The sequence below is a fragment of the Saccopteryx leptura genome, chromosome 7 (genome assembly GCF_036850995.1).
Source record: "Saccopteryx leptura isolate mSacLep1 chromosome 7, mSacLep1_pri_phased_curated, whole genome shotgun sequence".
Lineage (NCBI taxonomy): Eukaryota > Metazoa > Chordata > Mammalia > Chiroptera > Emballonuridae > Saccopteryx > Saccopteryx leptura.
This window is the reverse complement of record NC_089509.1, coordinates 59044843-59062325: the sequence shown is the minus strand read 5'-3', so window position 1 is coordinate 59062325 and position 17483 is coordinate 59044843. Positions and strand designations below refer to the sequence as shown.

The window sequence follows — 17483 nt, the reverse complement described above, 5'->3', positions numbered from 1 at the left end:
AGACCTAATTATAAAGTTGCAATACTGATCCTTACTAAACCTTTTAAAACTGTTACTTCCAGATGAGTCTTGCCCTCATCAATGACGTTGCCAATGTTACCACTCAACGACAGGGATCCAATGTGCTTCTGTTTCAACGAAGCCAGAAATCTGGATTTTTATGCAAAATCATTTAGGGTTTAAATGTTGATAATAAGTTTTTTAAAATTAAAATACTGTGTAGACGAAAGAGAACATAGCTGCAGGACAGATACATGCACGAGCCACCAGTCTGGCCCATGTTTGGAACAATGACAACCGTGCCAGCCTAGCCCCTGGCACCCCCCAGTGGACGCTGCCTGCTCCACCTCCGCACAGCTCTCACCACTGCCCCTTGTGCAATACCTGGCGGACTTCTCTCCTCAGGCCCTGTAATCCCATTAGTTGGGTTCCTCACTGTTGTAAACACTTGTCCTCTGAGGGTAAGTTTAATTTTTGACACAGCCAAAATTACTAAAACTAAACCTATGAATAGATATGCTAACATTCACTCGCCCATTAAGAAAATAATGAACACTATGCCAAGAGGTGCACAGATGCACAAAGCCACCATGTTTATCTTCAAGGACTAGCAGGAGATCACAGAGACAACAAAGGGACTTAACAGGACTAAGAAGCGAGCACTGAAATAAGTGTATGCTGGAAAAGCCCTAGGCTTGGAGACAAGTCAATGCAAAAGCAAGTGCTGAGTTTGGAGAATAAAAGCTAGCCACCAGGCTAAGGATGAAAAAAGGCAGAGCCATCGGAGGACTGGGTGAGGTAAATTATGGGCAGAGGAGGGATACTCAGGCTTGCTATTGTGAAGGGAGAACAGTTCTAAGCTATGAGACACTGAAGGTGTTACCCGGATGTGGCTGATGAAAAGTAGAGCTGAAAGTCAAAGAAGTGACGGTGACACCAGTCGGCAGTCAGCTCAGAGGTCCTTAAAGTAGACACTGCATTCCCTCAGGATGATGGGTCAAGACAGGATGGAGCCACCACTGAGGCATGCACTGAAATCAAGGAAGGTGGGAATGTTTGCAAGATGAAGAAATGAGGCTGCAGCCAACGGTTTAGTAGCTGTGTGGGAAGAAAGTCAGTGATGGGGGGGGGGGTAGAAAACGAGAACACTGACTAATTTTCTTATATGGCTTATGAACTGATGCAGTCAGAGGACATCATTTATTTTGACTTAGATTAGAAGTTGTTTTAAAAAGGACTTCCTTTTTAAAGTAAAAAAAATGTATTAATTTTATTAAAGTCATCTAACTTAGTGCTTTGAATTAATAATATCGTAAAAGGAAGGTCATCGAACTTTCCTTTGGAGGAGACAAATACATAACACCCCACCCTCCAACTAGATGTCCTAACATAGGAGGATGCGAAAGACATTTACTGTATCAAATGGGGACCAAAATTGAAAGGTGCTTTTCCTTTAAAAAAAAAAAATTCTAAACCCTTCAGTGTGTTTCTGAAAATGTATCCTAGAAGTAGCTTGTAAACACAGACAATTCAGCTAAGTGCGCTGAAAGAACTGCGCAGGCAGGCTCAAAAAGAGAAACGAGAAATTCAGGAAAGGTTTTTGTCTGCAGACACAAATGGTGGGCCCTTCCGTCTGGCTCTGAGTGCCCTTATCCAAAGCTGACAAGACTACAGGATACTCTCGGATCTAAACTCCTCTAAATGGGGGAGTTGATGGAGGCTCTACCTCCCCCTCTCTGCAGACCCTGCTAAGATAAACAGGTGTGAAATGTTTTTCTCTGTTTATATACAGACCTTAAACAGGAAAATTTCTACCTAACTCATTCTGACAAATGGCTGTGGGTAAACATTCCAGAACCTTTATGAGTTTGCTAAAACAAAAAGAAACAAAGGATCCAACCAAACAAAAGACAAGACATTATTTCCATTACCATGCAAGTTCTGGGTTAGGTGCTCTTCATTGGTTTTCACCTACAGAGCAAGTACAGATTTCTCCCCTTAAATGACCAAATCTAGAGCAAGCTAGCGATAAAGGTAAACTCTAAGGCCTCACTGGCTAGTAACCAAATGTTCTATTTGTATTCCTAAAGAACACTAAAAGGAGGTGCCCAGTGCCCAGATAAATGCAAATTACATTTAACTTAAAACATTGGCAATGTTTCTTCAGCTAACAACTAAGACCTGGAGAAACTGTTAAGTAGAATTCATGTTTAACTCCACACCACATATATGATGCAGAGCTTCATGATCGCAAAGAAATTAAGGGGAAAAATAAGATAAATATGAAGATTAAAATTCTAGGCCATCAATGATATTCTAGGAGAGCTGAAGCAGAAAATATCAAAAGCATATGAATATACTTTCAAATTTCTCTGCATGATTCAAAACTAAACAGAGGGTAAACTGCTTTTGTATACAAAACAGAAAAATTATAAAGATGGTTTTTCCCATCTAGACGTTCCAAGTAGCATTCCACGCATTTGGTTTGCTTTGCTGTTTTTTTCTGATTATAAAGGTAGCATGTGCTCGCTGTTTCCAATTTTTCATGGCTACACACAACTCTTAATACACATGAATGTTCATTTTTCCACTTATTTTCTTAGAAAATATTCTAGAAAAGTGAGGGTGATAGGTCAAACGGCATATCTTTTGAATTTTGTCAGTCTCCTTCCAGAAGTCTATGCCATTGTAGACTTCCAATGAAAATCTCCCCGCCCCTAAACTTTCCCTCCCCTTCTCTGACAGAAACCGGGTTCTCCTCTGCAGGCGTCTCAGGGGCAGCAGGTGTGTCTTTTTCAACTCTTGCCCCACGGGGCCTGGAGGTTAAGAACCAGCCATCCTCCCTGTTTCTCATTACCACTTGCACCCAGCTCTCCGTCCCTCCGTAAGTACTGAGTGACGGTCATTAGATCGCACTGTTCATTACCCTTCACTGTCACCACCAGATACCGGAAGACTGCGTGCCCATTATTCCGTCCCCTCCTCAGCACTCAGAATGTCATTCCGTTCACCCCCACCAACCTCTCCTGTGGGAAAAAGTTTCCATACTGTCCTGTTATGTAAGCACAAGGGTCCCACAGGCCTCTGGTTTCAAGTCGGGAGAAGATACCAATTTCCAGAGGACAGGGAAAGGGGAAGGTCCATGTATAGTTAAAAAAGGTTAAAATATCCTACTTAGTAACACAAAATACAGTGAATTTGTGACCAAAGACTGTTGGCTGGTGAAAAAAAAAATTAAAAATAAGATGAGAAGACATCACAGAAAACATGGATTTTAAAAGACTGGGAAACAATAGCCTATATGAATGATTTAAGTAGCTGGTTATCTACATGCCTTTTTTTAAAATTAAATTTTTTCTTTTTTCATTGAATTTATTGGGGTGACATTGGTTCACAAAACCATACACGTTTCTTTCTTTTTTTTTAAAATAGTTTTATTTAGACAATTAATTTTAATAAGTTGACATTGGTCAACTAGAGCACACAGATTCAGAGAAAACATCTCCAGGTCATTTTGACATTCGATTATGTTGTATACCCATCACCCAAAGTCAAATCGTCCTCTGTCACCCTTCATTTGGTTTTCTTTATGCCCCTCCCCTCCCCCAACCTCTCCCCCTGGTAACCACTGCACTCTTATCTATGTCCATGAGTCTCAATTTTGTGTCCCACCTATGTAAACCATACACATTTCAAGAATACAACTCAACAACATCTGCACAATGCATCATGAGCCCATTGCCCCAGGCAAACTCTGCAAGTCTTAAAAAAAGAAAGCTGGCCCTGGCCGGTTGGCTCAGTGGTAGAGCGTCGGCCTGATGTGCAGGAGTCCCAGGTTCGATTCCCGGCCAGGGCACACAGGAGAAGCGCCCATCTGCTTCTCCACCCCTTCCCCCTCCTTCCTCTCTGTCTCTCTCTTCCCCTCCTGCAGCCAAGGCTCCACTGGAGCAAAGATGGTCTGGGTGCTGGGGATGGCTCTGTGGCCTCTGCCCCAGGCGCTAGAGTGGCTCTGGATGCAACAGAGCGACGCCCCAGAGGGGCAGAGCATCGCCCCCTGGTGGGCATGCCGGGTGGATCCCGGTCGGGCGCATGCGGGAGTCTGTTTGACTGCCTCCCTGTTTCCAGCTTCGGAAAAATGAAAAAAAAAAAAAAAAAAAAAAAAAGAAAGAAAGCTATGCTGACATCTGTGCTAACCAGCCTCAGAGAAGAGCATAAATATTGGGTGTGTTCTGACCACAGCTGAAATAACCGTAATAACAACAGTAACGAATCCTGAAAGCTGACCGGGTGCCAGGAATTGTGTTAAGTGCACTTACCTGGATTACCTCACTTGGACCTCACAGCATCCTTATACAGCAGGCCCTATAATTACCTACATTTTATAGAAAAGAAAACTGAATGAGACCTGGTTAAGTAACTTGCCCATACAACTAATGCGTTGTGGAGCCAGGATTTTAATCTATACTCTCTGACTCCACAGAGCTGGCTCTTAAACACTAGGCTATACTGCTTCCTAGGAATTAATGCCTCCCTTTCCAACAGAAGACTTTGTTTAAAACCTGCTAATGAAAATTCATCAGAAATGTTTTGACCGCTATCTTTGCCAGCAGATTGATTCCCCTTTAAGGACATGCTGGCAGTTTTCCTTAAGGACATGACAGTTTTCCTCGTTTTAGGTTTCCTAGTTTCCCTAGAGTGGCCTTGTTCTCAGTCAGTTATCTGCTCTAAGAGTCACTGACAAATTCCAGATCACAGAGATCACACAACCTGAAGTTAAGGAAAATCTCTTCCGTTGTTAAACAGATCTTTAGTCAGTATGCTCCTCCCGTGTCTCCTGTTCAGCTTCTGAGGCTAGAGGGGTCCCACCCAGCACCTACCCCCTTCCTAGCCCCACAGCACGGCTGCGACTTTCTGCCTTAAGAACTCCAGAACCCGTCTCACTGTGCCCGTCAGCCCCATTTACGTTATCAGCCCAAGAGAGCCCGGGCCCCAGCTGTCCTTCCCGCAGCCCCCACATGCTGACCTTGTATGACTGCACATATCCAGCTAGACCAGTGGTTCTCAACCTTTCTAATGCCGTGACCCCGCAATACAGTTCCTCATGTTGTGGTGACCCCAAACCAAAAAATAACTTTGATGGCTACTTCATAACTGTAATTTTGCTACAGTTATGATTCTGAATGTAAATACCTGATATGCATTATGTATTTTCCGCTGGCTTTAGGTGACCCCGCCGGGGTCACAACCCACAGGTTGAGAACCGCTGAGCTAGACTCAACTCCCCACTCTCCCGACTCCTGACACCCTCCTAATGCCCTCTCACTCCATCGTCAGCCGGAACCCCATCACCCTAGCCTCTCCGAGAAATCTCCCCTCATCTCTAACGGAAGCCGCGCTCTCCTCTGCAGGCCTCCCCACGCGGCCAGCCTCTCTCTAAGCTCCTGCCCCTTTGGGCGGGGGCGAGGAGAGCGAGGTGGCCTCACTGCCACCTCCAGACAGCTCCCTGCCCACCTCCTCCCAAAAAGCTGAAGCTTATATCATTGGATTGCCTCACCCATTAACCTTCATTACTGCCAACACACACAGATTCCACACCCTCCCCTTTCATTCCTTGGTCGTATTAGCACCTAGCCGTCCTTTTCGTCAGTGACTCCTCCTGTATCGGAGTGTGGAAATGCTTACATGCACATCAGTGAGCCTCTGACATCTGCCCTCTCAAGTCCCTGAACTCTCCCGCAAGGGTCTAATCCTTCACCACACCTCAGTCGCACATTCCTTTGGTCGCCCTAGACCAGTGGTTCTCAAACGTTTTGAAGTCGGGGTGCATTTAAAATCCTACAAATAATTGTAGGCACACTATATACAAATTTCTGAGAAATATGTTATAATAATTAAGTCAAATATTAAAGAAAAAAATATAAAGTCCAAGGGTGCTTTTAACAAAATAAATACAAAATTAAATTTATTCTGACATTAAAAAACATTTTTATGTTACATTTTGAGTTATACTTTTTAGAATTTGTAAAAAAGAGGGGTTAAAAAGTAAAAAAAACAACAAAAAAGTTATCTCTTTATATATATATATATAGATACATTCTTAATAAGATTTAGTAAATTCAGCAGGTCCCCGTGCAAGTGTGTTAAATTTTTTCATTCTTGTGTTCATGAGAAACATGAGCCTGATGTGTCCTAGCAATTTCTTCAATGTTTGGGCATATATATGAAAGAAAAACTCTCTTTTTACTCTTGTGTTGAGTGCAGAAAACCCCCACCATTCCTATCATCTTAACTTTACACCAAACAAAGGATAGAAGAAACTTGCCTCCAGTCCTTCTGGGGAACATGGGGGGAAGTGTAAACAATCCAGCACCACAGCTTAACAGCCTTTTGCAACCTAATCAGGCAAGTGAGGTGGGGGGATGGGCAGACTGTCAGCTTATAGCCAATTCCCCACACCTGTCCCCCAAAAATCTAAACTCCCAAAACTTTGTTGGTTTTTTGGTTCCCAACAGGCACATATTTCTCTAGAATACTATAGGGCACACCTGGAAATCTTCTAGGGTGCACCAGTGCACCCTGGCGCACACTTTGAGAACCATTGCCCTAGACCCTGCATTACCGACAGCTGCACCTTCCATAATGCAAAATCCATCCAGCCCCCTTGCTGACCACCATCTCCTGTGTTTGCAGCTCCTTTCTTCTGGTACAGGCATTCCTCACCCTACAATCACCGGGTCCTGTACCTCTCAGTGCTTTTCTCTTCCCGGAGGTCTTTCCTCTTCACCTAGCTTAAATTCCATGGCAAATCACAGAATCCTTCCCTTGCATCCATCCTCAGCTCGTTGGTTCTGCTTTTACTTCACTGTCCTCAGGAACACCACATCTATACCTGAACACCACATGCTCTGGAAAACTGCAGCTTTATAATAAGTAATGAAATACAGTAGTATAAGTCCTCCAACATTGCTCTTCTTTTTCAAAATTATTTTAGGTATTCTGGGTTTTTTGTATCTCTATAACTGTTTTATAATTTGCTTATCAATTTCTACCAAAAAATTGGCTGGTGTAATGATTGGGATTATATTAAATCTACAAATCAATTTCAGGAGAACTGACATTTTAATAGCATATATTCTGATCCATGAACATAGTATATCTCTCCAGTTATTAATGCTTTCTTTAATTTCTCTCAGCAATGTCAGTGTAAGGGGTTTGCACAGTTAAGCTGTTAAATTTAACCCTTAGTATTTCTTTTTTAAACAAGAAAAACTTTGTATTTTTACTTATGGTACATATAAAACTTTTTTTCTTTTCAGTGAAAGAGAGAGGAGAAGCATCAACTTGTAGTTGCAGCACTTTAGTTGTCCACTGATTGCTTCTCATACGTGCCTTGACTGGGAGGCTTCAGATGAGCCAGTGACCCCTTGCCCAAGCCAGCGACCTTGGGCTTAAAGCCAGTGACCATGGGATCATGTTGATGATCCCATGCTCAAGCCAGTGACCCTGCACTGGTGATCCTGTGCTCAAGCTGGTGACCTCAGGGTTTCAAACCTGGGATCTCAGTGTCCCAGGTCGACACTCTATCCATTGTGCTACCACCAGTCAGGCTAAAACTTATCATTTTAACCATTTTAAGTGTACAACACATTAACACACTCAGATAATTGTGCAACCATCACTACTATTACCAGAATTTGTCATTGCAAACAGGAACTCTGTACCTATTAATTAATAACTCCCTACTACCCTCAGTCCCTGGTAACCACCATTCTACTTTCTGTGTCTGAATTTGTCTATCTAGGTACCTCATTAGGTAATATCATACCCTATTTACCCTTTGTGTTTGGCTTCTGTCACTGAGCACACTGTTTTCAAGATCTGTCCACGTTGTAGCATGTTCCAGAAATCTATTCCTTTTAGAGAAATGAATGTTACTGCATTATAAGCATATACCATGTTTTGCCTATTCATTCATCTGTTGATAGACATTTGAGTTTTTTCCAACCATTTCATATTTTGTTGCAATGTAAACGGTATTGTCTTCAGATGGTTAATTCCAATTGTTTATTGTTTATATAAAAAATGAATCCTTGATTGTTCTCACAAACCTGTTTCACCCATGTTCTTCCCCATCACCATGATGGCAAATATGCCCTTCCGTCTCCTTGGTGCAAAACTTGTGAGTGTTCCTTGACTACTTTCACAGAGCAAGTCCAATCAGTGAGCAAATCTCATTAGCTCTACCTTCAAAATACACCCCAAAGTCAACCAACTCCTTCTGCCTCTACTGCAACCTTCCTGCCCCAAGTTACAGATATCTCTCACTCAGATTATATTCCTAACTGGCCTTTCTGCCCCTGCCTCTGCCCCACAGAGTCTCTTCTCAACAGAGTATCCAGCATGGTCATATTAAAACATAAGTCAAATAATTTCACTTCTCTCCTCCGAAGCATCCAATTGCTCGCCACTTCCCCCCAATTTAAATCAGATGCTCTTACAATTAATTGCCTACAAGACCCACACCATTTGGTCTTGTTACATCTCTGGTCCCATTTTCTGCTTCTCTTCCCATCGTGCACTCCACTTGAGACACAATGGCTTCCTTGCTGTTCCTCTAACACACCAGACATGCTCCCTCCCACCTGGCATCTGCCTGTCCTCTCTGCCCGGAATGTTTTGCCCTGTTTGCAATAACATTCCTGGTAACCACCATTCTATTTTCTGTGTCTGAATTTGTCTATCTAGGTACCTCATTAGGTAATATCATACCCTATTTACCCTCGCAGAGCAAGTCCAATCAGTGAGCAAATCTCGTTAGCCCTCATATATGCATGTGACTCCCTCTCTTACTTCACATTTTTCCCCAAATATTGTCTTCTCAGTAACTGTTTAAATCTGCAACCCTATCCCCATTCTGGCATACCTGGTCTCCCTTACTCTGCTCTATGATTTTCCTTACTTTTTATACAAACTTTTTATTTGGCAATAATTTTAGATTTCAAGAAAAGTTGAAAAGATCATGCAGATGGTTCCTCTTACCCTGTTTCCCCCAACGTTAACCTGCTGCATCGCTAGGGTAGTTTGGTCACAAACTAAGAAAACATCATTGGTACTTTACTATTAACTAAATTTCAGACTTCATTTGGATTCACTGTTTTTCCACAATGTCCTTTTTCCTGTTCTAGAATCTAATTCAGGATACCACGTTGTGTTTTGTCGTCATGCCTCCTTCATCAATTCTGATCTACGTCACTTTCTCAGTCTTTCTGTGTCTCTCAAAACCTTAACAGCCATGAGAAGGACTGGCCAGGACTTGAGGACTGTCCATCACTTTGGGATTTCTGACATCATGATTAGACTGGGGTTATGGGTGTGGGGCAAGAGACTACAAAGGAAGTGCTTTTCTCATCACACTGTATCGGGGATGTATGCCATCAGCATGACTTAACACTAGTAATATGAACCCTGCTCACTTGGTTAAGGCAAGTGTCTGCCGGGTTTATCTATTATAAAGTTACTAATTCTTCCTTTTCTATACTCTAATCCAGGGGTCCCCAAACTACAGCCTGCACGCCGCATGCGGCCCCCTGAGGCCATTTATCCAACCCCCGCTGCACTTCCGGAAGGGGCACCTCTTTCATTGGTGGTCAGTGAGAGGAGCATAGTTCCCATTGAAATGCTGGTCAGCTTGTGGATTTAAATTTACTTGTTCTTTATTTTAAATATTGTATTTGTTCCTGTTTTGTTTTTTTTACTTTAAAATAAGATATGTGCAGTGTGCATAGGGATTTGTTCATAGTTTTTTTTATAGTCCGGCCCTCCAACGGTCTGAGGGACAGTGAACTGGCCCCCTGTGTAAAAAGTTTGGGGACCCCTGCTCTAATCTTTGGAAGTTAGTAACTGAGTTCAGCCCATATTTAAGAGGAGTAAAGGTCTTTATAATGTGTTTACATACCATTTTTTTTATTTCCCACATTTGTGGGTAAGCTCTACAAGGACACGGATTTTGTCTATTTTATTTACCGATGTGGTTCCAGTGTCCAGAATAGTGGCTAGCATGCGATACTCAGCATTTGTTGGATGACAGGATACAGAGAAGTACGTTTCCTGGTAATCTGTTCAGGTCATGTGTCCTATAGTGCCGGTCATGCTTTGGCCCACCTAGAAAAGGGTGTGCTCAGGAAACAATCAGGTGTGTCATTTACTCTGAGAGATGCATAGCATGTGTCTTCTTCATATCTGCAGTTTTCTCAGGGGAAACTATCTTAAAGAATAAAATTACAATGCTCAAATCTAGGCATCAGCAATATGATTAAATAGAGAATATATGTAAACTGCTTAGAATGGTGGCTATAAATAACTGGAACACAAGAAATATTAATTTTATTTCCTTACCTACATTCAGGTGACAGGAGATTTGGGGGGAGTACAGAGGGTCTTACTTGGAACCTCAAAAATATACTTATTCTACTTACTAAAAATCTTAAATTGTTTTCTTAACGAGGCAGAATATAAAATTTCAATACTCCATACCCCCAAATCTAGTTAAATATTAATTTCTTGACCTCTTACAAAAATCTCTTCATTTCTTTGAGTATAAAGTTTGTGCCAAGGAAAAAATGTAGGTTACACTTAGGGGCCTTATTTTGTGGTTAAGAAATTATCCTGAAAAATTTTTTTTTCTCTTTTTTACAGAGACAGAGAGTGAGTCAGAGAGAGGGATAGACAGGGACAGACAGACAAGAACGGAGAGAGATGAGAAGCATCAATCATTAGTTTTTCATTGCGTGTTGCAACACCTTAGTTGTTCATTGATTGCTTTCTCATATGTGCCTTGACCGCGGGCCTTCAGCAGACCGAGTAACCCCTTGCTGGAGCCAGCGACCTTGGGTTCAAGCTGATGGGCTTTTTTTGCTCAAACCAGATGAGCCCGCACTCAAGCTGGCGACCTCGGGGTCTCGAACCTGGGTCCTCTACATCCCAGTCCAACACTCTATCCACTGCGCCACTGCCTGGTCAGGCGAAATTATCCTGAAATTTTAAGGGGAAAATGTTCTCTACTTTCATAGCTCTTAAAAAATTTGCTCAGCAGTTAAATATGTAGTTTTGGGGTAGTTTAGATACTAACTTCTAAAATACCCATCCAGTTATGAAAATATCCATCCAATGATTAAAATAAAAGTGTATAGATATTTCTTAAAGGCAGACTGTGACAACCATCACTCCAACAGCAGAAATTCAGTTTTCCCTAAAGCACTGCTCTGCATGCTTTAAAAATTTAGTGAGTTAAACTGATTCTGTGCATTAATTGCTTAATACAATCTCTCTCCAAAAGCAGAGCAGCCGCACAGTTCCCTCCCCCTCACAGGGCCTGCATACACACTGCCCAGACATTTCCATCCTTGTCAGCATAGCTGCTCTAATGTAGCTCATTTTACCAAGCACTGTTTTCCTGAAGAACAGTACCAGGGAGAAGTGTCATATTTTCAAGTCATTAAAATTCTGGCAGTCTCCTTCATTTAGGACACCTTAATTTTTCTCAGGTCGTGAATCAGTGAACATCTGATATTAACAGAGCTAAGAAAAAAAGTATCTTAGATTCCTTTTTTGGAAACACGTTTAAAAAACAAACCAGATTAAGAAACATGTCCAGGAAAATCCTTCCCAGCTGCTATGGAACAGAACCTTTCATTCAAAGACAAACTAATTTATTAAGAGCTAAATAATAATAATAATAATAATAATCAGTCAAACATAGAGAAGAAAAGGCTCTGAGGTGGACTAGGAATGGCAAGATGTTTTCTTTTCTGTAGATACCAAAGAGAAAACTTAGGCAAATCTTACAAAGGAAGAGAAGGTTAAGGTGACCACTGTAATTATTTTGTTTATTTATGCGCTATGCATTTACTGATTGCTTATGGCGGATCAGGTACTATGTAGAGTTCAGTATAGACCAGGGGTCCCCTAACTACAGCCCAAGGGCCACATGCGGCCCCCTGAGGCCATTTATCCAGCCCCTGCTGCACTTCCGGAAGGGGCACCTCTTTCATAGGTGGTCAGTGAGAGGAGCATAGTTCCCATTGAAATACTGGTCAGTTTGTTGATTTAAATTTACTTGTTTGTTATTTTAAATATTGTATTTCTTCCTGTTTTGTTTTTTTACTTTAAAATAAGATATGTGCAGTGTGCATAGGGATTTGTTCATAGTTTTTTTTATAGTCCGGCCCTCCAACGGTCTGAGGGACGGTGAACTGGACCCCTGTGTAAAAAGTTTGGGGACCCCTGGTATAGACAAAGATCATTAGGATACAGATCTGTGCTCAAAATGCTGAGGTATGGAAGAGGGTAAGATTTATTCTGTGTGGCCCTGAAGAAAGAGACCAATGTTACTGGCTAAAAGTTACATTGTAAAGAAGTTTCTAAGAATGAAACTGCTACAAAATTGAACAGCCTTCATCCCACAAGTAATCAATGGCACTGTTCAAACAGAAACTTGGTGTCCTTAGGAGGAGTAGGAGTCAAGCATGAATGAAAAAAAAAATTGGTAAGATGGTCTCTATCTTGGGTAATTTCATGTCAGTGACTTCCTGTCTACACTAGAAAAGTAGAGAAGAAAATGCTTGGCACCTTTTTAATATACAAGTGAGGTCATTCTATTCTGAAGACTGAGAGAAAATCATATCTATTTTGAAACTATCAGAAGTATTCATGGGTGGTTCTTTCTCTCCTCCAATTTATCACCTATTAGGCTTTGAGGTTCTCAGAAATTCAATTCCTGCTTCATACTATTTTTCTTCTAGCAGCAAGCGCCTGGTTTTGTATAACACCAGTGAGTCAGGATATAATATTTTTATTGAAATACATTCATTGATTTGATTTCAGCACAATATGTAGATCATGGCTGGAAAACAAATATTAGCTAACTGAAATGTTTATTTTTTAATAAACCGAGATCAATACTACTTTAATGAAAAGCTGAAATAACAGTTGCAATAAAAGTCCTCATATGACAAACCAAAAATAACTTTCACACACAAGTAAACAAGAAATCTAACAAAGTTTTGAAAGGATTTTTAAAAATTTAAATGACTAAGTAGCAAAAATAAGAAGGATAGAAGCTTTCTCTTGCAAATAGAACATTTTCATGGTCATGTCAATGATCTAAAAAATATAGTGTGATTCTGTCTTAATGTAACTGCACTTCACATACATGAGATCTTTATTTAAAATGCAGGTAATTTTCTGACCTCTCCTTGGTCCCAGAAGAAACCATTCCTGTGGCTTTTCCTCACTGTAAAGTTACCTCCCCTATGAGGTTTGTGTTCCTTTCAGAACTATCAGCAACACATACCTGCTTACTCATTTAATTTACATATTTGTTCAACACGTTTCCAATATTGTCTCTACATTTTTAAAATTTTTATTAGTTTTCACATTTTGTTTTTCAATTACAGTTGACATTCAATGTTATTTTATATTAGTTTCAGGTGTACAGCACAACTGTTCAACAATTATATAATTTACAAAGTGATTCCCCTGACAATTCTAGTACCCACCTGGCACCACACACAGTTATTACAATATTATTGATTATGTTCCCTATGCTGTACTTTACAACTTAGTGCTATTCTGTAACTACCAATTTGCTATATCTCTTTATAGCAATTCACATTAGGGTATCTTAGATTATAAACTCCCAGTAACAGAAATACCTCATAAAAAAGAGCTGAATGATAGACAGCTGTGCAATACAGACTACTGGAGGATGACATTAATTATCAAATAAAATAATTCATTATTTTAAATTGCTTATTCTCTAGTTCAAGTGATGATTTATATATGTAGCACAGAGTCAAAGCGTGGCACAGGGAAATGGTTAAAATTCCATAAACAGAAATGGCATCAGTCTAAGCAGTATAAAAGCAAAGGCATTTATAGAAATCAAACATCAGGTAAAACAAAGGTAATAACCAAGAGTTCTGTTACTAAGCAGCTGAATGCAAGTCACAATCAGTGATATAGTAAGGACAGGCGTGTTTTATACTGTTCACAGCTCAACAGAGCAACTGAAGAAAATGTAGGTACTGAAATACAGGATATCTTTCCTGAATGAGAATGAAAGGAAAGTCCAATGTGACATGGTATCAAGCATAGAGGAGCAGATAATTCATTGGGAGCAAGGGACAGCACGGGGTGCTGCAAGGAGGGTGAGGGAGTGCTGTTTTTGCTAGCCAGGCTGCTTAACTTCTCTGAGCCTTCATTTCTGATCTGTCAAACAAAGATAATCATCTGTGACATGACTGTGAGGAAAAGGAGGGCAGTATGGAGTCTCTAATGAAGTGCTCAGCACACAGGGGCAGCCGTACTTGGTACAGTGAGGGTGACTAGGGAAGTGACAGCATCCGTGACGAAGGCAACAGCAGTCCTCACTCTCAAAGAGCTCACCACTTGTCCTTCACGCTGAACTTCGTCCTGCCTCTTTCCTGCAGACTCTAAATATGGCTTCTGACCCCTTCTCAACATAAGGTTCTAGGGACCAACAAATTGAAGTTTTCACAATCATGACACCAACCTGCTATCCTGACTTGAGAGAGACAACTTTTGTGAAGACAACAGTTAGTTAATAGCTATTCAAGTTTCCCTATGTGTCAAGCACTTTTCTAGATATTTTATGTGTTATCTCACTTAAACCCCTCAACAACCCTATGACATAGGTACTGTGATTAACCCTACTTTTCAGATGAGAAGACATGCCACATTCACATGACAGTTAAGTGGCACTAGCTTAGAGTAATACTAGAATCACAAGACAATTTAATCACATGTCAGATTAGTGGTCTGCGTGGTAACTCATATGACTTCAAAAAGAAAGGAGAAAAATTATGCTTGTGGGACCTGCGAGTGTTTCAGCAAGAAGAAGTCAAAGCTGAAGCGTGAGCAGGGTGTGCCCAGGCAGAGGAGATAAAGGAAAGAATGTGAATGAGGTTACAAAAACGGGAAAGCAGGACAGAGTGGCTGAACAGGAGTGGGGAATTCAGGTTAGAAAATGACCGACAGAGCTGGAAAGTCAGGTGAGGACCAGCGTGGGGAAGGTTTGGAATCTGAAGGCATCTGCCTGAGATTTCAAGTATGTTTTGCCATTCTTAAGAAAGCCTTTAGTTCATCGTGCTCAATGACATTGTCAAGCAGGGCCTGTGCACAGGTAGTCATTGGAACATGGTGAATTTCAAGGTCTAAAAAAACTTCTAGCCTGGCCAGTTGGCTCAGTGGTAGAGCATTGACCTGGTGTGTGGATGCTTTGGGTTCGATTATTCCCAGTCAGGGCACACAGGAGAAGCGCCCATCTGCTTCACCCCTCCCCCTCTCGCTCTTGCTCTCTCTCCGCTTCCTGCAGCCATGACTCAATTGGAGCACGTTGGCCCTGGGTACTGAGGATGGCTTCATGGCTTCTGCCTCAGGTGCTAAGAAGAGTTCAGTTGCTGAGCAACCGAGCAACACCCCAGATGGGCGGAGCACTGCCTCCTAGTGGGTTTACTGGGTGGATACCAGTTGGGGCACGTACAGGAGTCTGTCTCTCTGCCTTCCCTCCTCTCACTGAATAAAAAATAATAAGTAAATAAATAAATAAATAAATAAATAAAACTTCTAACAGCAGAAGTCTACCACCAGTTTGACAAGGTACCTGAAATTCCAAACTGAGGTTAACATACTGACCACCTGTACTGAATATATCATTAGCTACGTACAACCTCAAGCAGTGGTTCTCAAACTCTAGGGGGCATCAGAAACATCTGGAAAGCTTGTTACAGCACAGACTACCCAGCCCCACACACCAGAGTTTCTGACTTAGCAGATGAGGTCTGACCTAAGAATCTGCATTCCTAACAAGTTCCTAGGTGACACTTGATGATACTGGTCTAGAAACCGCACTTGGAGAACCACTGACCTAAGTGAACAGAATCCAGAATGAGTCAAATCTAACTGGGGCAAGAAAAATTTTACATGGGGTTGTCCCAAATAACTCATGAAGGGACTCTTGAGCGAAGAGGATGAGACTGGGTATGTGGAGATGCTAAAACAGACAAGTTCGCCACTGAGAGCACAGGCACTTGCAAATAGCAACTTCAAATGTCAGGACCAGGAGGGTTAAGCCCACTCTCTTGATGCGCAAACACACTAGGTGGTCATTCTTGAGTACCATTCTGGACAAATTATCACAGTTACTATGCCAGAATTTAAGATATGTCATTATTGTTTGTACAGGTCCCATCAACACAGTTAAATGCTGAGGAGAGTTACAAAGAAAGTAAATGTACTATCAATCTTCTTTATTGTGTTCAGGGACAGGGGAAAACATTAAAACAGCATTCATACAATTAAAGTAAATGCAAGTAATTTATCAATAAGAAGTCAGCGACAGAGCTACAAAGAAGAGAAAAGAGGGTTTCCTATAACCTAATAAAGTAATAACAACACCAATTAGGCTTCTATGAGGCACTGCATGCTGCCATGTTCATATGTTTGTATCATAAAAGCTTTTATTTTTAGTTCCTTACTAGTTTTGTGTCAACATTAAGGCTCTTTTACTCTTTCCCATGGATATTTTCCCCTTTATATAAAACATTATTGATAGCTCCTGTTGATATGAACAGTTTTGACATTTTTGGTCTTCTCTTATTATCTATAAATATTTACAATGTGGGATAGTTTGGAAACTTAAATCAAATGGCTTTCAGCATTTCCACAACAGTCCAACTTGGAAGGGAAAACCTTTTTAAATAAAGGGAATGGAGCTTTGCTAAAAGCAAGGCACGTGAGAAAGCCTCCTATTTTACCTCTTGGGATTCTGCTTCCTTTCCATTCTTTTTGGGGAAATAAAAAGCAATCGTATTTCTTTCACATCTCATACTTAAGTATGGGTCCCTCCTATCAGTTGAATATCAAGAAATCTCAAGTTAACCCAAATGCTTGCAGGTTTCCGTCTCTCAAGGCAGAAAAAAATACCAGGTACAGACATGTCTGGTTCTACATATCATCAATATCCTGCAGGACTAAAGGAAGCTGTCCTGATGAGCCTCTCTAAAGCCCGCGGGTGAGAGGGGTGAGCACACGGGCTGTGTGCTGTGGGGCGTGGCCTCTCAGTCAGCAGGCGCCGGGAAAAGGACACGTGATCCGCCACGACCTTCTCTGCCCTCTCCACTCTCTGCTTCAGTTTCTGCCTCAGCAGTCTAGCTTGATCTCAGCTCAGCTGAAATTTACCAAAAGACACGATGGCTGTTTCTCTTTTTCTCTGACTTTTGCTATATATTTTCCGGATCATACTGTTTTCCCATTGAAAACTTTTTAAAGCAAACCTAATATTCAAATCTTGGCTTCTCAATATCCTCCTTCCAAATCATATACCCTGAATCAGGGCTTCTTAAAGAAATAGCTGACTCCAGGAAAGGCGTAGGAACTATATAGATGACCCTGGCACATCTTTC

General features: G+C 41.3%; 1 protein-coding gene and 1 non-coding gene across 4 annotated transcripts in view; one reads left to right on the top strand and one right to left on the bottom strand.

The window, feature by feature from the left end:
- Positions 1-17483, bottom strand: part of MAP3K20 (mitogen-activated protein kinase kinase kinase 20) — a 188437-nt gene that overhangs the window by 151740 nt on the left and 19214 nt on the right. The gene's annotated exons all lie outside the window — the stretch shown is intronic.
- TRNAI-GAU (transfer RNA isoleucine (anticodon GAU)) lies at positions 3781-3856 on the top strand. The gene has a single exon. It is a non-coding gene; the product is annotated as a tRNA-Ile (tRNA).